We start from the raw sequence: 23,739 nt of genomic DNA, 5'->3' as shown, positions 1-23,739 counted from the left end.
ATGATTTGCACGTCCTTCCATTGTAAGTTGGTAATCGAGGTACGATATGACTCCATCTCACCATCTTGTGCTTGGGCAGTGGCGAGAGCTGTGTAGTCAATACCATGGTCGAGTGAATAGATTTGGCATTACCAGACAGCAGAATGAACAGAGGCTTCATAATGTGAGGTGCTGCAGGAAAGAATAGACGATAAAAATCAACCATGCCCAAGAATTCTTGCAGACCTTTGACAGTGGTTGGTCTGGGATATTCAGTAATGGCATCGATCTTGGAAGCCAGCAGAACCATGCCCTTATCGATGATTGTATGCCCCAGGAATTCTATGGACTGTTGTCTGAAAACATATTTATCTGGATTGATGATCAGTCCAAATTCTTGCAGACATCTAAAGAGCGTACGCAGATGTTCCATGTGCTCATCTTTAGTTTTGCTGGTGACTAATATGTTATCTAGATAAATGAAGATGTTGGCCATGCCATGCCCTACTGCATCCATAACTCGCTGAAAGGACTGAGCTGCATTTTTTAACTCAGAAGACATTCGTAAAAATTCAAACAATCTGAAAGGAGTAATTATTGCCATTTTCGGTATGTCGTCTAGTTCCACTGGCACCTGGTGATAGCCATGCACCAAATCCACTTTTCTAAAGATTTTTGCCACATGCAGATTCCCATTGAAAAATCTTGAATATGGGGAATAGGGTAGCAATCCGGTATAGTGGCGTCGATGAGCCGTCAATAATCTCCACAAGGTCTCCACCCTCTGGTGCGTTTTTGGACTAAATGTAATGGAGATGTCCATGGACTGTCGGACCCACAAATTATCCCCAGCTCTTCCATTTTGTGGAATTCTTGTTTAGCTAATTGCAGTTTCTCCGGAGGCAAGCAATGTGCCTTAGCATGAATGGGAGGACCCTTGGTAGAAATATGGTGAGTTATTCCATATTTCGCAGTGGGGGTTGAGAACTGCAGAGTTGTAATTTTGGGAAATTCTTCTACAAGTCTGGAGAACTTATCAACAGTCTTACACTGGGCTTCAAGGCATAGCACAGGACATGCGATTCTGCCAGGCAAATAATTTGAAAGGTGGTACTATCCACCAGCCAACATCCTTTTAAATCTACCATAAATGAATGAGCTCGAAGGAAATTGGCCCCGAGTAGCGGTCGTGACACTACTGCTATAATAAAAGGCCATGTGTAAATGTTCCCCTTGAACTGGTGCCATACGTGGGTTTGTTGGAACTATTGACTGCTGTGAGTTGAAGGTTAGGGGTAGGATAATGTGTATCAAAACCGGATGGTGGAAAAACCTCTGATCCTGTGTCCACCAAAAATTTACATGAGGATAGCTGATCCCAAACATATAGAAGACTCGTAGATTTTCAGCCATCCGTCGCAGCCATTAACAATAGTCAGACAGGGCGTTTCCCGAGAACGCACAGGGTGGCAGGCACCTATGTGCATTGACTCCCCAACACCGATAGTAAAAACACCAGGTGGAAGTGTTGACAGGCTGTCTGCCTGACTTGAAGCATTGCCTCTTTATAGAAGCTGGTGTGTTGAGAGCTTTGGGTTGGGAAGTAGTGTTAACAATGGAGGTGCTGGATGTGGACAGCTGTGATACAGTGAGCTTATCTGAAGGTCTTTTGGTATATTTTACCAGCCACAAGACGTCTGCCTGTACAGTCACTGCCATGGGGTCTTTGAAAGAACTCTGCGATAATAAGAGTCTAATGTCTTTGGGCATCCTCTCCAGGAAGAGCTGTTTGAATAATATATCTGGCTGTTAGCCGGATGCAAGGAACAGCATGTCATCCATTAGTTCGGATGGGGCACGATCACCCAACTCCTCCATGTGTAACAGGCTGGTGGGTGGAAGCCCTCTCACTGTGGGACATGCCGTAAATTCGCAGCAGAAGCAGTTTAAGAATGTCATACTTGCGCTCTCCAGGCTCTGGTGGATCGCGCAGGATGTAACCGACTTGCTTGGCAGTGGCTTGGTCCAAGACACTGATGAGGTGATAATAGTGAGTCATGTCCACCTCGATCTTCCTGAGGTGAAATTGTGCCTTAGCCTGTCGAAAACACAGCTCTGGTTTTGCCATCCAGAAGGCCGGTAGCTTAACAGCAACAGCTACAGTATCCATATGGTCCAAAAGTTTGTTTTTGGCCCATTGGGGTCACCAAATGTAGCCATTGAAAATGCAGTGGTGACTGATGAGCATGAAATAATGACACATGCAGTTGCAGGTAAATCAGAGCTTGTTGACTCGAGTCACGCGTATATTCTTTTAAAACACTGAACCACACACACCACATCATGACGTTACGCCTTCCTGCGCCGGTTCTCTAGACTTCTGGAAGTTGTAGTCTATCTATAGTGCCACTACAGCTCTTTCTTTTAAAATAGCTAAAAATTAATTCAATTACCTAAATGTTATTATTACTAAAAATTATATTAATTTGTTTAAAGAGAATTTTCTTACAATAATGAACTATGTTAGGAAGTCTTTAGCTCAGTGGTTTCCTCTCTTGATGTCTCTAATTGGACGAATTGATGTAATAAAGATGAATATCTTACCCATGTTTTTATATATTTTCCAAGCTGTTTCTGTTGTTTTTTCCAAAACTTTTTTTTTAATTCACTATCTTTATTATTTCCTCATATATTTGGAAAAATAAGTGTCCTCGTTTTCCTTCAAAACCTTAAAAAGAAAGGTACTTTGTCATTTTACTATTGGGCAGCTAATATTAGATGTTGTAGCAGCTGCTACACACAGAGAAACACACCACAGGATACAGTGGAGATTTTAGCTGAACTGTTTATTTGAATTTCGCGCGCGCCCTGTTAAGGCCAACGGGAATTCTGCCACGTGGCGGTGACGTCATCACATTGCCTGTGGCGCGAGTTGTGGCCTAAGCCATGAGGCAATCAGCAGGCCCTGACAGCTCCATCTTCCTGCAGCTGCCCTGCCAGTGCGGCGATACAAGCGGGGCCGGTTCGCTCACAGAGATGTGCGCCGCCACAATGTATCATTTTTTGGATTCATTATAAGAATAGAATGGATGCTTCTAATTGGATTATTTTAGAAATTAATTCTACTAAAAAATATACTCTTATTTCAATACTTGGAGCGTCATTACCTTTCTCTGCTTCCAAATTAATTATGCTAAGCATACTTTGAGAATTTGGTTCCAATTTAGAAATTTTTTTGGATATCATAGATTTTTATTTAATTTTTTTTCCCTACCTTTTGCACAAGATTCTGCTTTTCATGAATGGTTTAAGCTGGGTATCCAATCTTTTCTTATATAATGGTTTTTTTTTCTGTATATTCTTTTTTATATATTACCTTTGATTAATGGCTTCTGTTGTGTATTTCTGTAAAAATCCAATAAAATATTGAAAAAGAAAATAAAAGAATATTCTTTAGGGGGAGGGTGACCAGAGGTTGTGGTACCAATGACATCGGCAGGAGTAGGATAGATGTCCTGCAAAGTAAGTTTAGGGAGCTAGGAAAGAGGCTGAAGAGCAGGACCTCCAAGGTAGTAACCTTTGTGTTACTCCCAGTTCAACGAGCTAGGGAAGGGCAGAGCAAGAAGATAGTGCAGACTAATGTGTGGCTGAGGAGATGGTGCAGAGTGCAGGGTTTCAAGTTCTTGGATCATTGGAAACTTTTGCTTTGGAAGAGGTGACATGAATAACTGAGATATGTTTCACCTGAACTCTAGGGGAGCCAATATCCTGGCAGGGAGGTTTGCTGATGTCTTTGGGGAGGCAAGGTTTAAATTAGATTCAGAGGGTGGCGGTAACCAAAATGAACAAGAGGAAGGGATGTTTGGTGCACAGGTTTGTGTGGAAGGATAGGCAGATGGGGCAAAATTGCAGCCATGGGGATGCATTGCAAAGCAACAGGGACACAGAGTCAAATGTAACAAGTAATGGGCTAAAGGTTTTATAAGGTAGACAACCATGTAGAACAGCTACAGATTAGCAGGTATGATGTTGTGGCTAGCACCGAGTCGTTGCTAAAGGATGGATGTCATTGGGAGCTGAATGTCCCAAGATACACAATGTATCAAAAGGATAGGCAGGTGAACAGAGGCTCTGGTTGGTAAGGAACAGCATTAAATTATTATAAAATGGCAACATAGGATCAGAAGATATAGAATCATTGTGAGTCGAGTTAAGAAATGGCAAAGGTAAAATCCACTATTTGTTGCTATATATGGACCTCCGAACTGTAGCTGAGATGTGGACATCTGCCATTTGGTAGGAGACACTGCAGCATCCGGCCCTTGTGTCCAAAGTGGGCAACAGCTATTTCCCCCAAGCCATCACACTCTTGAACACCCAGAACATTTGGAGAATAGGGTAACATGAGCTGTTACTGTATAAATCTTAATATTTTAATGTGTTTAACTTCTATTCTAACTTATAACTTATAGCTATCTCACCTTTACCGTGGAAGCATTGCATTAACGATACCTAAAGGTGACGACAACAATTTGCAACAGCAGATAGAAAAGGTGTTTGAGAAGGGCAATGTTATGGGAGACATAGGTGATTTTAACGTGCAAGTAGATTGGCTTTTTAGAGCAGCTTGTTGATGAGACCATGAGGGGACCGGCTGTATTGGATTAGGTGATGTACAATGCTCCCAAGGTAATTAGAGAGCTTAGGTAAAGGAGCCAGCCATTAGGGGGCAGTAATCACAATATAATTGAGTTCAATTTGATGCTTAACAAGGAAAAATAAAATATGACATGTCAGTATTTCAGTGGAGTAAAGAGACTTGCAGAGGCATGAGAGAGGAAATGGCCAAAATAGATTGGAAGGGGGGGGGGAGTAGTAGGAAAGATGGCAGAGCAGCAATGGATGGAGTTTCTGCAAGAAATGGGGAAGGTGCAGGGTAAAACATACATAGAGGAGATACTCGAATGGAAAAATGTCACAGCTGCGCCTGACTAGGGAAGTCAAACCCAACGTGAAAGCAAAAGAGAGGACATACAAGGAAGCAAATATTAGTGGGAAGATGGAGGATTGGGAAGTTTTTAAAAACTTACAAAAGGAGACTATAAAATTCATATGGAGGGAAAAGATTAATTATGAAAGTCGACTAACAAATATTATCAAAGAGGATACTAAAAGTCTCTTCAAGTATATAAAGAATAAAAGAGAGGTGAGAGTAGATATAGGACCACTAGAAAAAGACGCTGGAGAAAAATAATGGGAGAGAAGGAGATGGCAGAGGAACTAAATGAGCATTTTACATCAGTCTTCACTATGGAAGACATTAGCAGTGTCCTGGGTGTCAAAGGGTGTCAGGGAAGGGACAGCAGTTGCTATTACAAGGTGTTCAGAAAGCTGAATGGTCTAAGGGTGGATAAGTCTCCGGGATGTTAGGTAAAAACATCATGAGCTGGGAATGTAGAGGGAGTCACCCAGTGCTGGGCCGTAACAAGATGCAGTTGTGACCTTGTACTCTCAAGATAAGAGTGGGGATGACAAATTGATGTGCAGGAGGCTAGCAGAGAGGGACAGCAACAGTTTATTCATTGGACAATGTCATGGTATGATAATTTACTAAGTACGTATCCTAAGGTATATAAAATACACCACTTGCTGATAACGGCAGAATGCGCCTTCTCCAACTAACACTGTTAGTTGCAAGTGTTACAATCCGGCAATAAAGAACAAAGAACCTTGATTTCGACTCAGTCTGGTGTTTGACTCACTCATTCATGAACAAAGCAGACCTAACAGGGACCAAATGGATTGAGCCTTTGGGTTCTAAAAGAGGTGGCGGTAGAAGCTGTGAAGACATTGATAATGATCTTTCAGGAATCAATAGATTCTGACATGGTCTCGTAGGACTGTAAAATCACAAATGTCACCCTACTATTCAAGAAAGGTGAGGGGGTGCAGCAGAAAGGAAATGATAGGCTAGTAGTGGTTGGGAAGATATTTGAGTCGATTGTCAAGATTGAGGTTACAGAGTACTTGGAGTCACATGATAGGATAGGCCAAAGCCAGCACGGTTTCCATAAGGGAAAATCTTGCTTGACAAGCCTATTGCAATTCTATGAGGAAGTGACAAGCAGGCTGAATAAGGGAGATTCAGTGGATGTTATTTATATAAATATTCAGAAGGCTTTTGACAAGGTGCAACATGTAAGGCTATTTAACACTATAAGAGCCCATGGTATAACAAGAAACATACTAAAGTGGGTAGAGCATTGGCTGATTGGCAGGAAGCAGAGTGTTGGAATACAAGGATCACGTTCAGATTGGCTGCCAGTTGCTAGTGGTGTTCCACAGAGTTTGATGTTGTGCCACATCTCTTTATGTTGGATATGAATAATTTGGATTAGGAATGAATGACTTTGTGACCAGGTTTGCACATGATACAATAGACGGATGAAGGAGCAGGTAGTGTAGTGTAAACAAAAAGGCTGCAGAAAGACAGACAGATTAGGAGAATGGGCAGAGAAGTGGCAAATATAACATAATGTCAGAAAGTGTATGGTCATGCACTTCGGTAGAAAAATAAACAAGCAGACTATTTTTTTAAATGGGGAGTAAATTGAAAGTACTCAGATATGAAATGATCTGGGAGTCCACATGACTATAAATTTGCATGTTAAAATGACTGTGAAAAAGGCAAATGCAATGCTGGTATCCATTTCATGAGGAATAGAAGCTAAGAGCAGGGATGAGATGTTGAGACTTTGTAAGGCACTGGTGGGACCTCATTTGGGGTATTGTCAGCAGTTTTGGTCTCCTGCTGTCATAGGAGAGGGTTCAAAGCAAGTTCTCTAAGATGATTCCAGGAACGAAAGGGTTATCGTATGAGGAGTGTTTGACAGCTCTTGGCCTATACGTTGGAACTTAGAAGAATGAGGGGGATCTCGTTGAAACATTTTGAATGTTGAAAGGACTGGACAGAGTGGATGTAGAAAGGCTGTTTCCCCCTGGGGGGAGAGTCTAGGAAAAGAGGGCATAGGAATTTCTTCAGTCAGATGGTGGTATATCTGAGGATGTACAGGCAGTTGTAGAGGCCAGGTCATTAGGTGCATTTAAGATAGAGATTGATATGTTCTTGATTAGCCAGGACATCAAAGGTTATGGGGAGAAGGCCGGGCTGTGATGCTGAGTGGGAAGATGGATCAACTCATGATTGAATGGTAAGTCGGACTCAATGGGCTGAATAGCCTATTTCTGCTCCTCTGTCTTATGGTCTTATGATTTGGGTCATAAACTCCATGGTGGCAGGATTTTAATTAAAAATACCACTGGTCCTTTAACAGGCCATTTAAAGCCTGTATGGAGCCATCAACATCAGGACCAGGCAGTTGAACCCTGTGGAGCAGCACTTTATAATACATTTGTGGTCCCACATCTCAAAAGTGATCCCTCGGCTGACTTGCTTTTCTCTTTACAACTCTACATCTTTGCTCTTTCGTCTTCTAGCTGAGTTGGAGAGATGGGAAACAGAGTGTGCAAGGGGTAGGCTTGATTGTTGCAACTGATTAACTTCCTTGGTTTCAAAAGATGCTTGTTGAGTAAACCTACTGGTGGGAAGATCATTTAACCACATTGTGTGTGAGGCATTTTGCACTAAGGTTTGCAAATTTGATGATAATAGTTTTGTTGTAATTAGGTCAGGAGCTAGAGTACTAATTTTGACTGGATTGGATTTGAACAGGACAAGACAACTGAGCCCTCTCTCAACTCCAAACCCTCGCCCAACATTTTATCCAAAAGGAGAGGCTCACCCTCAAGGTCTCACAGAAAGTGAATCCAGCACCCTGCAATGCACCTCACACTGCATCGGCTCACTGACTCATTTGGGGTGCAGAGTTTTTGAAAACAACCTCAAAGCTTCTGAGAGAAAGCATTTAAGAAAGTAGGTCTACTACTTAAGGTGATATGTGAGTGGGAAGAGAAGGTTGAGAATCACTGCTCCAGACCCGTTACTGAAATATTTTGCTTGAGAAAAATTGTCATTGGCCCATTTCCTTTGGAGTTATGAAACCGTGCAAATAACGAGTCAATGAGGGACGATTAAAACAGTGATTTTCAAACTTTTTCTTTCCACCCACATACCTCCTTAAGCAATCCCTTACTAATCACAGAGCACCTATGGCATAGGGAATACTTAAAGTGGTATGTGAGTGGAGAGAAAAAGGCTGAGAAGCTCTGCTTTACATCAAGACAATCCCAATCCCCTCTCTGATGCTGCTTGACCTGCTGAGTTCCTCCAGCAGATGGTTGTTGCCTCGTATCCCACCCAGCATCTTCAGTCTTTTGTTTCTCTAGGGAAATAGATTGGCGGTTTCATCATGGACAGAATGAGTGACAGGAAAAGAGCAACTGTGCAAAGTTACTTGCTGGACTAGGTGCTGGTACCAGGATTGTTGCTTTATTAAATGCACGTTAAAGAATAGGACTTGTATGTGCAGGGCATACTTCCTAAATTTTCAGATTACTCAAAACTTGGAGGGACAGCAAGCTGAGTTCAAGTTTATTGTCACATGTATCAAGATGGAGAGATAAAGTTTGTTTCACGACATCTCATTCTTTGTACAAGTGAAGCACAGTGAAGAAAGGCAGAGCTACAGAGAAGAGAGATCAGTTAATACAGAACAGCTGCAATATAATTTGGCTAGCTGATGTTCATTTAGGAGTCTGATATCAACAGGAAAGAAGCAATCATTGAATTGTAATCTCACACCCATAAATCTTCTTCCTGACAAAAGGGGTAGAAAAGAGTGTGGCTGGGGTGGGATGTCCTTTAATATGTTGGTTGCTTTCCCAAGGAAGTGAGTGGTATATATAGAATAGAGGTCTACATTCTTTTTGGAATGGAGAAAGATGAGAGATGACTTAATAGAGGTCTACAAGATTATGAGAGGCAAAGATTAGCACCCAGGGGAGGAGATCCAAACACGAGAGGTCATCTGTACAAAGTAAAGGGAGGAAAGTTTAGGGGAGACATCAGGGATAAGTTTTTTTTTGCATAAGAGTAGTGGGTGCCTGGAATGCACTCCCAAGAGTGGTGGTGGAGATTGGAACAATAGGGACATTTAAAAGATTCTTGGGCTGGTAAATGAATGCAAGAAAAATAGAGAGTTATGGATGTGAGGCAGGGAAGGTTTACTTTGTTGAGTAGGTTTATATTAGTTGGCACAACATAGTGGGCCCAAGGTCCTGTAATGTGCTATAATGTTCTATGTTCTATGAGTCACTAGAGGGGAAGGGAGCATCCATGATGGCCTGAGTCACGTTCACAACCCTCTGCAGTTTCATGCAGTTTGGGGAGGAGCACTTCTTGTATTGAGCACTGATAGGAATTTTTCAATAGTGCACCTGTGAGAGTTGTAAAGGGATGGAGAGAGGGACAGGCTGGCAGAATGGGCAGATATTTAATGTAGAGAAATGCAATGGGCTGAGGGATAGGTCAGGAGAAATAAACTGCAAGGCACAGTTTAAACATCATGGATAGAATGAGTGACAGGGATTGATATGGGATTCTTGCCTTTATATGAAGAAGTTTTGACTACAAGAGCAAGGGAATCAAAATCAATTTAATTGAACACTGGTTCAGCCACAAGCAGTAGCAGATTAACCATGAGGCTGCGTAGGCTGAAGCCTCGGGGCCCAGAAGGTAAGAGGGCCCGTCACAACCACCGTACATGAATATAACCACTTGTCAATATGGGCTCACATTAGTCCTGGGTCCATCCGTCAATCAAGGCTCGCGGTAGTACCATGTTCACCTGTCAATTAGTAGCAGAACTGATTGGTCCCATTTATCAATTTGGGCTCCACTGGTCCCAATGCTTCCTGTCAATCGATGCTCGCATTTGTACGTGCGCGCGAGTCTGAGGTCCGTCTCCTGCAGCAGACCTTGGCTCCTCCAGCGTCGCTCACAGGAGGTTTACTTTTTAAAAAAAAGACTCTCCCTTCTCCTGTGTTATTTTGTATCAGGATTGCTTTTTTAGAACTGATTTTATTTATCCTTTTGTAACTAACAAACTTTTCAAATTATTCAGGGCTAGCAGATGGCTTCTGTAAGTTAAAGTTTTGTTAGATTTTAATGAAGTTTTTCCTCCTCCTCCTCCAACTAAACACCAACTGGTGTATTCCCAGCACATAGCCGGCAGATAAATTTAGAATGTATGAGGGCATCACGCCCAAAGGCTAATAAATGGAACAATTTCACTTTATTCTATTCAATGAAGGGTGGGGGCCGTGGGGCAGGGAGGTCAAGCTCGGGGGGGGGGGGGGGGTGGTTGCTAAAGCTCAGCCTATGGCCCGGGTGGTAGCTAATCCGCCACTGGCCACAAGTGATGCATTGTACCTAAGCATCATAGAATGCATGTGAAGGCAGACAACAACAAAAAAATTACTTGAATACTTGAATAATCCTCCTTGCATAACCAGACTGGAGAAGCAAGGGAACCTGATTGATGTATTTAAAATCATGGAACATTTCAACAAGAGAAACTATTCCCATTGGCAATGGACTCAAGGCTCAGGGAACATGGAGTGAAGAACTTTGGTTAAATAAAAGGATCAAGAGTGTCATTCTGAACCTCTTTTTTTAATTGCACAGCATATCAAAAAGTCAAAGTCAAAGTTCCGATTTATAGTCAGAGTACATACATGATATCACATACAACCCTGAGATTCATTTTCCTGCGGGCAAGGCAGAATTTCTACTTATCGGTACTGCAAGAGAGAGAAATGTAAACAAGAAGGCAGTGCAAACAAACTATGAAATACAAAAAATAATGAATAATAATGAATGAATCTATGATTGATTTTGTTGTTTCTGAGTCTGATGGTGGAGGGGTAGCAACTCTTCCTGAACCTGGTGGTATGAGTCTGTGGCAACTACCCTTTCCTGATGGCAGCAGTGAGAACAGAACATGTCCTGGGCGGTGTGGATGCCTGATGATGGGTGCTGCTCTCTGACAGCAGCGTTCCATGTAGATTTCTTCGAGGGTGGCAAGAGTTTTGCCCGTGATGTCCTGGGTCCACTACCTTTTGCAGGGCTTTCCACTCAGAGACTTGGGTGCCCCCTTATGATGCAAGACACTTTCCATAACACACCTTTAGAAGTTTGCCAAGGTTTTTGATGTCATGTTGAACCTCGGCAAACTTGTGAGGAAGTAGAGGCGCTGACATGATGACATTCATGCGTTGGGTCCAGGAAAGGTCCTCTGAAATAATGATTCTCAGGAATTTAAATTTGCTTGCCCTCTCCTCCTCTGATCCCCCAATGGTCACTGGATCACACGCTTCTGGTTTTCCTCTCCTGATGTCTACAATCATCTCCTTGATTTTGGTGACATTGAGTGCGAGGCACACCGTTCATCCAAGTTTTCACTCTCCCCACCGTGTGTGACTCATCACCCCATTTTATACAATCCACTACTGTGGTATTGTCAGAAAATTTATTGTTGTGCTAACCCACATAGTTGTAGGTATAAAGTAAGTAGAGCAGGGGGCTAAGAACGCAACCTTAGGGCACTCCAGTACTGATGAAGATTGTGGAGATGTTCTTAGCCATCCTCATTGGTCTTCAAATCAAGGATCTAATTACAAAGTGGGGTGTTGAGGCCCAAGCCTTGGAGTTTGCTGCTCAGTTTTGAAACATATAGTAGTAGAGTTAGATTCAAAAGCAGTGTCGAAATGGTTGCTGAATAAGTCCAAATAAAATCAAACCTTCAAGAAGAAGGCAAGAGTGTGGAACTAGGTAACTACTGTTGCATTGAGCCATTGTGGATCAGATGAGCTAGATAGCCTCCTTCTGTGCTGAAACTGCATACACGTCTAAGTTAGAATAGGCTTCGTCCTGCATGTGAAATTGAAGACACTGCCTTTCCTTTGCTGCCTGCTTTTTGGTTTGTAGCCAAGAGATATGGGTAAAGTGTTGTTGATGTTAGTTTAGGTCACAGACTAATTGTCTGAGTCACCTTCCTGCTGCTGATTGTTATCTGGGAACACTGGTGGAAAATATGAGACCACTGGGATTTAAAGAAGGACGTAAATGCATTGGAAATGTTTCAGAGAAGATATACCAGACTAAAGCCTAGAATGGTTTACTTTTCTTATGAGGAAATATTGGACAGTCAAGACTTGTATCCACTGCAGTTTAGAAGAGTGAGTGGGGACTTGATTAAAACATGTGAGCAGTGAATCTGGAGAGAACATATCCTCTTCCAGGAGAATCTAGGACTAAGAGCTTCTGTTCATCTATAACCAGCCTACTTTGCTGGGTAGATCAGAGAGTCCTGGAAGTCACAACATTTTGCTTTTGTTTGTTTGCTCTCCAACTGCCTCAACTCAAAGCTTTTGTTCATTTTCTCTCTCTCTCTCTCTCTCTCAAACTGTCCCTATTAAACTGATCGCTTGACTTCAACTTATCTCCACAGCAATCCTGGTCTCATCCTTACAGAGACTGTTGCTTTGTCATAGAGCTGAATTGCATGAAAACAAGCCCTTCAGGCCAACTCGTTCATGCTGACCAAATTGCCTCTCTAAGCTGGCCCTATTTGCCAGTGTTTGCCCCAAATCCTTGCTGTCTATGTAACTGCTCAGTCGTTGTACCTGATCCTACGTGTGAAAAAGGTGGCTCCTCAACTCCCTTATCAACCTTTCCCTTAAAACTACACCCTCCAAGTTTAGTCTTCTCTACCCCGGGGAAAAGACCATGACTATTCATCTTATCTATGCTCCTCATAATTCTAAACATGTCGACAAGGTCACCACCTTTGTACACATCATAACACTAAAAGATGGTCTTCATCGATGTGCTCCCCAAACTCCTTGGAGCTTTAAACCAATTTCTTTTCTCCTTTTCCCAGTTCTGATAGAAGGTCACAGTCCTGGAACATTCACTCGGTTTCTCCTTCCCATCGATGCTGCCAGAGTTCCCAGAGTTCGTGTTGGGCTTCCAGCACGTTCTGGTTTGGCTTCAGAATTCCAGCCGCCAGTTTCAAAGAGAATCTCACTCCATGAAGCTTATTTTTTTTAAAAAAGGGCTTCTTCAAGGAAGCAGGGTTGCCCCTTTAAGACTGCGAATCCAAAACATGACCGATTTGACCCTGGTCCCTCATTGGTGGGAACTGTGACGAATGTAGTTGCTGAGAGATCCCTTTGAGGAGGAAGTGAGCGGCGAAGGTGGATACATTAGCGATCGGAAATACGGCCTCTGAGTTACGCTGGCGATCGGATACATTTTGGAATCCCGAGACACGACCTTCTTTCTCCGCGGGTAGATTTTTGATACACCACCCCTTTCCTGGGATACTGCTGCGCCTGGGATGGATACAATGTGATTGGCGACCTGATTGCCATTCAAGCGACCGCTTTCACTTTGGGAGTAAGTTTTTCTTCCAAAAAAAACGTTTTTCCTTTGTCACCTTCAGCTCGGGCCGGGGCTGTTGATCTTTCCGGGTTGCTGTTGCAGAGAAACAGGACGGGAGATGTAGGGAGTGACTTGAATTAAATAGTAGCCGTGTGATTCTTGTGATGGGTGCCCGTGGTGGTGCAACCCGGCCCGGTGATATTTAGTGGGTTTTTAACAATTGAAACTTTACATCTGTATTGTTTTCTAGCCCAGCAGTTTCTCCACGTTTACCCTTTACTACCAGACCCAATGAAGTCAACTGCAGGAAACCAAGCCACGTACCTTTGGGTACCTTTTACATAAGTGTGTGTGTGTTCTTTAAGTGGCTTAAAGCTCCGGGGGGGGGGGGGGGGGGGGGGGTGGGTGAAGGGGACTCGTTTTACTTGAAGTTTGCAACTGCAAGCGGAACCCATTCCTGGATCCAATTTCCCTTCGGTTTGGTAACAGCTCATACTGAACACAGACAGTCCGTCGGTCATTTGTGCGAGAGACTCCTTTGTTTTAACCCGTCCCTGGGCTTTTTTTTTCCTCCACGGGGGATATTAGGCAACATGTGCGGTAGACGAGCACAGTGGGGGCCTTGATCTGTCTGAGCAACTCTCCCCGGTCCAAAGGTCAGGACTTGTACTGACCCCAGCGTGTGCTATTCCGAACAGTTGGAGCATTATTTTAAGGTATCTATCCCCAAGTCAAGTTTTGGTTTGCGCCGAAGGAATCCAGGTTCGCCAATGAATTAGAGGGAGTTAACATTTAAAGATCTCGGGGCAAGATATTGGTCCTCCCGCAGCTTCCAAGGTGGACGACATGTGGACCGATGGTCCCATCCGAATAGGGCCAGATGGACCCATTCCGACTCGTGTGCGCTCACCAGGCGAATCCACAGCCGCTTTCCGGTTCGGGAGCGAAATTTAATGCAGAGATTCGCTCTGGATGAACTCTTCCATGGCTGAGATTCGCCGCGGTTGAACTCTAATGCATCTTGCATGAGCGAACCCCCATTGTTTGGTCGACGCCAGCTGTTGGTGGTCGACGCAGCAGTCACAAAGATGTGGGAGGAGGAAACCCCAGCACCTGGGGAAAGGCACAGGGAGATGTCAGCGGTCGGGATTGAACCCGGGGCGCTGAGGAGGCGACTCTTCTGGTTGCGCCACCGTGATGCCAAGGGTGTGAATTCACAGTCAGGATTGATTGTCCTGAACAGGTCATGAAATTCGGGGTTTGGGACAACATCATAGTCAACACTCATGTTACAAAATTACTATAGAAAAATAACAATAGCCCACTAAATGTAAGGCAGTGTTGGGGCTCATTGATCATTCAGGACTCTTATGGCAGCTGTCCTTGTGCCACAGTGCTGGGAGTCTTTGAGGATAGAGGTTGCTTTTTTAAGACACCGCCTCGTGTAGATGCCCTTGATGGAGTGAAGTCTGGTGCTTGCGATGTCACAGGGTGAGTTCACAGCCCTCTGGAGTTTATTCTTATCCTGAGAGTTGACCCCTCCATACCAGGCAGTGATGCAAATGGCCAGAATGTTCTCCATGGTACACCTGTAGAGGTTTACGAGAGTCTTCAGGAATCTCCTCAGGTACCTCACAAAGTATAGTTGTTGGCGAGCCTTCTTTGTGATTGCTTCAATGTGGAGACTCCAGGACAGATCCTCGAAGATGTTGATACTCAAGAAATTGAAGTTCTTAACTCTCTCCACTACTGAGTCCTTGATGAGGACTGGACCGTGTTTCCCTGACTTCCTCCTGAAGTCCACAATCATCTTCTTGGTTTTGCTGACATTGAGCACAAGGATGATGTTGTTACACAATTCAACGAGCTGATGTATCTCCTCCTTTACATTTCCTCATTATTGTTTGTAATTCTGCCAACAGCTGTTCACTGGTTTTCTTTTTGTCAGAATGTAATTTTTGTTCATATGAAGAGATGGGCTGTAAAAGCCAAGCTCTGTTACCAGTGCAGCAGCACTCATCCAGTGCTTTCATAGCCAGATTGGGTTTGAGACCATATTCAGCCTGTAATGTGACCAAAATCCTACAGCTGAAGCCACACGTAGGGTGGCTCCATGAGGTGTTCAGAGCAATTCAATCCAAGCAGATGCATTGACTTTTGCTGAGTCTACTTTTGCAGGATTTATGGAGGAGAGACACAAAATTAGATAACCACCATGTGTGGTATGTATTGGGGATTATGCAGTACCCCATGCTGACACAATACAACCTGACTGATCATTTAGCCCCATTGTGTACAGGGAATGCTTTGTCCAATGTTAGAGGAAGTATGAGGAAGGAAAAAGTGAATGTATTTTAGGCATGAAGGGATGACTTGGGAACTAAAAGGAAAAGAAAATAGTGGATAGACCTGTAGTTGCGTGCTATGGGTATTGATGGAGGTCAGGATTGAGTTTGTATCCATATAAACACCAACAGAAACTAGACTGAATAAGTAATCTCTTTTATTTATTATGTTTTCTGTTACTTCTAAATTATGGTCCAGTGAATAGTAGGAAAGGGTTGATGAAACAAGCAGTCAAGAGGAAGAAATAAGCATACATTAGATATAGAAAGCAGGAAACTGGAAGGGCTCATAAGAAGACTATGGGTGCCAGGAAGAATCTTAAGAAAGGTCTTGGGGCAGCTTGAAGGGGACATGAGAGACCTTGGCATGTAGGATTAAGGAGAACTCCAAGGTGTTCTATGTGTATATGAAGAACCGAAGGATGACAAGAATGAAGAGCGGGTGACTAAAGGATAAGGGAAGAATCATGTGCCTGGAGGCAGAAGAGGTTAGGGAGGTTCTACATGAACAGTTTGCTTCAGTATTCACAAGAGAAAAAGACCTTCATCAAGGTAAGGTTAGAATAAAACAGGCTTGTGTGCTGGACAGTTTAGAGATTAAGGAAGAGCAGGTGTTCGATCTTCTTAAAAACATTAAAATCGATGTCCCCGGGGATGGACGTGATATACCTCAGGTTGCTGTGGGAAGTGAGCTGGGGCAGTGGCTATGATCTTTGAGTCCTCTTTGACCACAGGGGAGGTGCCGGAGGATTGGAGAATGGCAAATGTAGTCCCCTTGTTTAAAAAAGGTAATAGGAAGAATCCTGGGAATTATAGACCCGTGAGTCTTACATCAGTGGTGTGTAAACTAATGGAGGGGATTCTTAAGGATAGGATCTATGAGGATTTAGAGAAGGACAATCTACTCATGGATAGTCAGCATGGCTTTGTGAGGAGAAGCTTGTGCCTCACGAGCCTAATTTGAGGAGATAACAAAAGAAATTGATAGGTAGGATGGTAGATGTGATCTACACGGATTTTAGTAAGGGATTTGGCAAGGTCATCTTTCTGACTCATTCAGAAAGTCACAAGGCATGGAACCTTGAGTGTGTTGATTTTAAAAAATTGGCTCGCCTGTAGAAAGCTGAGAGTAGTAGTGGAAATATTCTTCCTGGAGGTTGGTGACTAGTGCAGTTCCACAAGGATCTGTTCTGGGCCCCCCTGCTCTTTGTGATTTTTTATAAATGACTTAGATCAGTGGTTCTCAACCTTTTCTTTCCACTCATATGGCACTTTAAGTATTCCCTATGCCATACTAATCTTGTGATTAGTAAGGGATTGCTTAAGGTAGTATGTAAGTGGAAAGAAAAAGTTTGAAAACCACTGTTTTAGTTGTACCCAATTGACTTGTTATATGTATCGTTTCATAGCTGCAAAGGAAATGGGATAATGACAATTTTTCTCAAGCAAAGTATTTCAGGAACAATTGGGTCCAGAGCAGTCGTTCTCAACCTTCCCTTCCCACTCACATCCCACCTTAAGCAATCCCTTACTAATCACAGAGCACCGATGGCCTAGGGATTGCTTAAAGTGGGATGTGAATGGAAAGAAAAAGGTTAAGAACTACTGGCCAGATGAAGACATGGAAGGATGGGTCAGTAAGTTTGCGGTCGATACAGAGAAGTTGTGGATGGTGCTGAAAGTTGTCGTAGATTACAAAAAGATATTGACAAGATGCAGAGTTGAATGGAAAAGTGGCAATCCAGATAAATATGAGGTGATGCATTTTGGAAGGACAAGCCAGAAGGCTAAGTATAGGGTTAATGGTCAGTTACTTAAGAGTGTGGATGAACAGAGGGACTTTGGGGTCCAAATCCATACATTCCTCAAGGTCACTGTGCAGGTTGATAGGATAGTTAAGAAACCCCTATAGGATGTTGGGTTTCATTAATAGGGGGAATGAGTTCAAGAGTCAAGAGGTCATGATGCAACTTTACAAATCTCTGATAAGACTGCACTTAGTGTATTGTGTTCACTTCTGGTCACCTCATTATAGGAAGGATGTGGAAGCCATGGAGATGGTGCAGAGGAGATTTACCAGGGTGTTGCCTGGATTGAAAAATAAGACTTTTCCCTTTGGAGTGAAGAAGGATGAGAGGTTTTCAAGATTATGAGAGGCATAGATAGGGTGGACAGCCATTGCCTTTTTACCAGGGTAAGACTGGTAAACACTACAGAATATTTATAAATTGAAGGGAGGGAAATTTAGGGGAGACATTGGGTGCCTGGAATAGCTTACCAGGGTTGGTGGTGGAGGCTGAAATATTAGAGGCATTTAAGAGAATCTTAGGCACATGGATGAAGAAAAATAGTGTAATGGGGTCGGAAGGGTTTGATTCTATGGGTCCGCACAACATTGAGGGCTGAAGGACCTGTACTGTGTTGTAATGTTCTATGTCTGTGTAAGGAATTAATGACATGAGAGCAGGGATCCTAACAGACCATTTCCCTTTCCTACCTGGTGCAGCATATCCTGACATCTTTACTCAGCCTGAAACAATGTGGATACCTTTTACCAGCAAATGCCTATGGACATCATCAGTAGCAGTAATCCACCTGCAGCATGATTGGCATTGAGCAGTCTCAAACCTTTGCCCCTTGACAATCGTTGTGCACAGTCCTGCCCCATGGGGTAATCATCACTGAGCTCACAATGTGGGGGGATTAATTCTTTTTTTTTTCCTGTTTTTCTTTGTAACTGAAGGATCTTTCTAGTGAAGTGATACACATCCCTGTGAAATCTACTGGTATTGCAACAGCTGGTGTTGCAATTATATGTTGCTTGTATTATGTAGTTCTTGGACAGTCCATCTAATCAACCAATCTAAAAGAATGTTCCCATTTTAACACAAGGAGCTTCAGCTATGAGACAGTAATAAATGTCTGTCAATACTATCTTGCAGTCCTGGAGCAGATGGACGAGTCGGAGTGAAGTTTCATGACCATTGTTGTATTGAGACTTTCCAAAATGGGTAGAGTATGGCTTCGATACAAATTCATGTTTTGTACCAACTTTTATTTCTTCTCTCACAACATTTTGTCAATAGATTATACTTAAGTTAGTATCGTTGTGTCCGAGGCAAGTGTCAGTTGTGACTATCATGGATAGCTTTTGGCTACATTGGAGAGGGAGTTTCTTGTAGCAGTCTGGGCTAAATTGGGACCAAGCTTCCCTGGATGTGAGTATTGACTTGAACCCAATTAGCTTTAGGTTTGCCGTTACGTGTGCATTCTGATTTGAGTTGTAAGAATATAAGGAACTTCGGTGAATAATTAAAAAAAAAAATGGTGAACTGCCGGCGCTGAAGGCTTCCTCATTGTGTTGGAGGTTTGGACTCAGATTGCCAATGGTTTGAACTGAACTGGAGTCTTGTGTGGCTGTGGGAGCAACAGAGGCAAATTCATGGACACTCAGTGAATCTGAGGGGTCTCTCCTTTGCTTCGCTTTCTCTGCTTGTAAGGGGTGCCAGGCAATGCTAATGGCGAATCTTTGTCTTGTTATGACTTAGACCAGCAGCAATAGAAATTCACCAAGCCATTAGTATCTTCAAAACAATAATTTTTATTAATAACTATTAATAATATAACATTTCTTAACTCTAAACTTGACCCATGCATGTGTCAGATTACAGTTAAGGCACAATTCTGAAAAGTCCATTTCAAAGTTTAGTCTTAAAAGTCTTTTGTGTTTGAAACTCAAAATCTTTAAACCGTTGTTCAAAAGTAATTATGAAGTAGGTGAAGTGCCAAGTCATCAGACTTCTAAACACTCACAAATTCTTGTAGAGTTGCTTTCAGAGAAATGTTTCTTCATATGAATGATTTTTTTTCCACAATTCCTCTCTCTTGTGTGGAGGTTAGAGAACGTGATTTCCACAATGATTTCACAAACCCAGGCAAGGGTTTTAGATGAAATGGCTATTACAATGGCCACAGTAGCACTGCTCTCTTAACAAAGAAAGACCGATGAAGTGGCCATCTTTTCCAAAGCCACTTTGATTTTGTGTTTCTCTTTTGACAATATATATAAAAACCTTAAGATTAAAAATAGCATAATTCTGTAACAGTCTGCCATGTTAATATCCTGCAATATTCCATTTCTGTTTTACTATAAGATAATAAATAGTATCTGATCTGAATAAGCTGCAGTTTTTGAATATGTAGGTCACATTGAGTACCCTAAAATCTATCAATGAATGTTAAAACAGCTGTGGCTATTGTTGAAAGAAATTGAGTAATATATGCAGTAATTTTTTTTTAAACTTCCCTGCTGAAGCAGAATTTTGTCCTCATTGAAACTTGAAGATTGCAAAAGCAGAAAAGACTGTATGTCAATTGTAGTTTCTCCCTTCTTCCCCTTCCCCACCCCACCCCTCTCTCCCTCCCCCAATGTAGTAAACTTGACAGTCACTTGCTCTGCACAGCTGGATCTTGTTGTTATTTACTCAAAGATCTCCAAAATAAATCTAGGTCTGGACATTGGAGTGAATAGCCATGGGCACTGCCTTTTGAAAAATAGTGCCTTTCAAGTCCTTTAAATCCATCTGAGAGGGTAGCCAGGATTTCAGTTCAAGACCCCATGGGATTGGAGGTAACATGTACAGATGGTTGTCTGAAGGAAATAAAGTAAAGCAGCCTTTTTGAGGTTTCCTGATTTGGAAAAATAGTACCAATAGGGTGCCACATGACCCTTCTGACATTCACAATTCACATAAAGAACAAATTCAAAAGCCATGCAGTACACAGATGTGCTGGAGAAACTCAACAGGTCACACAGTGTTCATAGGAAGTAAACAGCAGTCGAGACATCAGTCTTGAGACCTTCATTAGAAGAACAAACCTTTGAATAGAAGCCTGGGGAAGGGAAGATTGAGAAGCTCAGGCTAATGGGTAAGAAGTATTAAATTTTAAATTTGGGCATACAGCATGGTAATGGGCCATTTCTACTCACGTGCCCATGCCGCCCAATTACATCCAATTAACTTGCACCTTGTGTCTCGAATAGTGGGAAGAAACTGGAGGCCCTGGAGGAAACCTATGCAGACATGGGGAGAATGTGGAGTAAAATTAATGGATACAGGTGGGGTAGAAGAGAAAGAAGTTGAGAAGTGATGGGGCGAGAGGGCAAAGGACAAGAAAGAAAGAAAAGGTGTGGGGAGCTGGAGGATGGGAGACAAGAGCGAGGGAAGGAAGAACAACAGGGAAGGGGCGTAACAAAAATTGGAGTAGTCAATATTCTTGGAGTTTGCCAAGACAGAATACAAGATGCCAATCCTCCAACTTGCAGGTGGCCTCAACTTGCCTGTACATGAGACCCTGGAAAGGTATGTTAGCATAGTAGTGGTTGTGGGATTGTTGGCCACAAGGAGATTATGTCCCGAATCCAAGTTTGGTGACGATGCAAAATGAGGCTGGAAAGTAAAGCTGAGAGGGCATTGCTGATAAAATGAGAGCTGGGAGATAAAATAAAACTTGGGAGACTTCATCGACGCTCTGCTGACAGGACTAAATCAGCTGCCCCGGTCTTGCCATTGCATGCTGCAGTGGGAACTGTAATCGCATCCTTGACTTTGGACTCAAGTGTGCACGCTGTAACTGAGCCAACATTGACAAATTGAAAGCAAACACTCTTTATACACCTTGTGATGCAATTTTTTTTTAAACAAATGTTTATTCAAATGACAACAACAGGACTAGACTATACAGAAATACATCTAAACATACTATTTTCATTGTAAAACATTCACGATAAGCGGTAAGTGAATACTACCCCCTCTCTTACATACAATGTGCAGATTCAGATTAAAATCTAGTTTTCACTATTGAGAGAACACTCAATCCCCTGGGGGCCCTCCGTTCCCAGAACTTGCCCACTCTCCCCCTCATGATGCTATTTCACATGTCTGTTGCAGTGCACAGAAGTGCTGGAGAAACTCAGCAGTTAATGACACAAACAGGAAGTAAAAGGCAATCAGTATTTAGGGCTTGAGCCCTTGCTCTGGAATCTGTATAAAAAGCTAATGGGAGGGGAGGTGTGAGAGAAGGGCAGGGAGAAGGGGAGGAGCACATGCTAACAGGTAAGAGGTAACCAGGGAATAGAGAGTAGAAGAGAAAGAAACAGAGAAGTAATGGCAGAGAGGGCTAAGGCCTCTCTGAGAAGGGAAGGGGTCAGAGAAGGGAAGGGGTTGGGGAGCTGGAGGAAAGGAAACAGAGGAGTAGGGCAAGAAAGACACTGGGAGAGTGGGCTAAAGGAAATAGGAGTTTATGTTGATGTCGTCTGGTTGGAGACTGCGAAGTCAAGGAGTTGCTCCTCCAATTTGTGGGTGGCCTCGATTTGGCGGTACACGAGGCCATGGACATGTGTGTCTGTATGGCAATGGTGTGTGGAATTAGAATGGTTGATCACTGGGAGGGAGGTCCTCGCTGTTGCAGTGGACTGAGCGAAGGTGCTCAATGAACTGATCTCCAGTCTACATCTAGTCTACCCAATGTTTAGGAGGCCACAACTGGATGCAGTTATTGACCCTTAAAGATTCACAAGTGAAGTGTCGCTTCACTTGGAAGGGCTGTTTGGGTCCCCGAATAGCATTCTGGGTCACCTGTATTAAGATGCAGTGGAAAATCTCAGATTTGGGTGCTACACGGGCATTGCCAAAGAAAAAGTGCTGGGGGAATATTTTTCTTTGGAAGAGAAAAACAGTTAATGTTTCTGGGTGATGAATTTCAAGCCAATCCCAGTCTTGGGTTCATGGGTCTGTGCATTCCAGAACCTGACTGAACATATTTACAATCAGAGTCTTTAATGCATAAACTGCTTCTTGGGGCTTCCTTGGAAAACAAACCAGGAACAGTTCTGATGAAGAATCATCATCCTGAAACCTAATGTTTCTTCGCTCACCACAAATGACCTGCTAAATATCTTCTGCTTTTCCTTCAGATTTTCAACAAAGTTTGTTGCTTTTTAACAGGGAATTTTGCATCTGGAATCAGCAGGAAAATTGAGCCTTTCTGCTGCTTCTGACCATGTCAAGAAAGAGTTCAGATTTTTCCTTGCCACCTTTCTGCTCTGTCCAGCTGTGTTTACGTCACACCTCTGATGCACATAAGTGTTGGGAGGTTGACATTGCATTTCATAGACCAGAGCACAAACTATAGGCTGCCAATCTGTGTAGGGTGCTGCACTGTCTTTAGGCTGAGATGTTTCTGAGAGCTCATTTCCATCCTTTCATCGGAGCTTAGGCATTGCAGTGGTAATGCAGTTCAGAGACAGAGGGGACGGCACATTGGAGCAGCCAGTTGAGCCGCTGTCTCGTCACGCCAGAGAGCAAGGTTCGGTCCTGATCTCCGGCACTTGCCTGTGGAGTTTGTTTGTTCTCTGTGCGACTGCATTTCTTCCAGGTGCCCCAGTTTCGTCTGACATTGTAACGTTGTGTGGGCTGGTTGGTTAAATGACTGTCGGTAAATGACTCTTTGTTTGTGGATGAGTGGTTGAAAAATGAAGGCGATTGGTGGAGAATAAAATGTGATTGATGCAAATGCATGGCCGATAGTTGACACATTGCATATTCCTGACTAAGGGCCCAGGCCTGAAATGTTGGTTACCCTTTAATTCCTTTGGATGCTGTGTGTCCTACTGAGTGTCTCCAACACATTTGTGTATTAGGTTTTGCAGATTTTATGATTAACTCTATATTACATATTTGTATTATTTTCCAATTTCTTTCCAAACTAGGGAGCCATTTAATCCTTTGAGTGTATTCCCAGCTAATAGAGCAATTTACTTTCCCCATTGGTTTTCCTGTAACCCATTCTCTCTCAGATGCGCATTAATTGCAACCTCATCCTTCCATCACACTCCTACACTGGGGCCAGTTTTCAATGGGAAATTAACCCCACCACCATTGGGAGATGGGAGGAAGAACGAGTACCTGGTTGGGGGTGGGGGGGGGAAATTCACGTCATCACAGGGAG

The 23,739-nt window shown here is 43.0% G+C and overlaps 1 protein-coding gene across 2 annotated transcripts in view; it reads left to right on the top strand.

Annotated features, from left to right (window-relative positions):
- Positions 1-13,166: 13,166 nt before the first annotated feature.
- Positions 13,167-23,739, top strand: part of LOC138753758 (sushi domain-containing protein 6-like) — a 62,808-nt gene continuing 52,235 nt past the window's right edge. Inside the window, exon 1 of one of the 2 annotated variants that reach the window (XM_069917129.1) lies at positions 13,167-13,399. The gene's annotated coding sequence lies outside the window, so the exon portion shown is untranslated. Of the gene's footprint in view, positions 13,400-14,000; positions 14,101-23,739 lie in introns of those variants that run through there. The other variant, XM_069917130.1, reaches the window with a different exon arrangement.

This window comes from Narcine bancroftii, chromosome 2 (assembly GCF_036971445.1).
Source record: "Narcine bancroftii isolate sNarBan1 chromosome 2, sNarBan1.hap1, whole genome shotgun sequence".
Taxonomy (NCBI): Eukaryota; Metazoa; Chordata; class Chondrichthyes; order Torpediniformes; family Narcinidae; genus Narcine; species Narcine bancroftii.
This window is presented reverse-complemented; position numbering and strand designations above follow the sequence as displayed.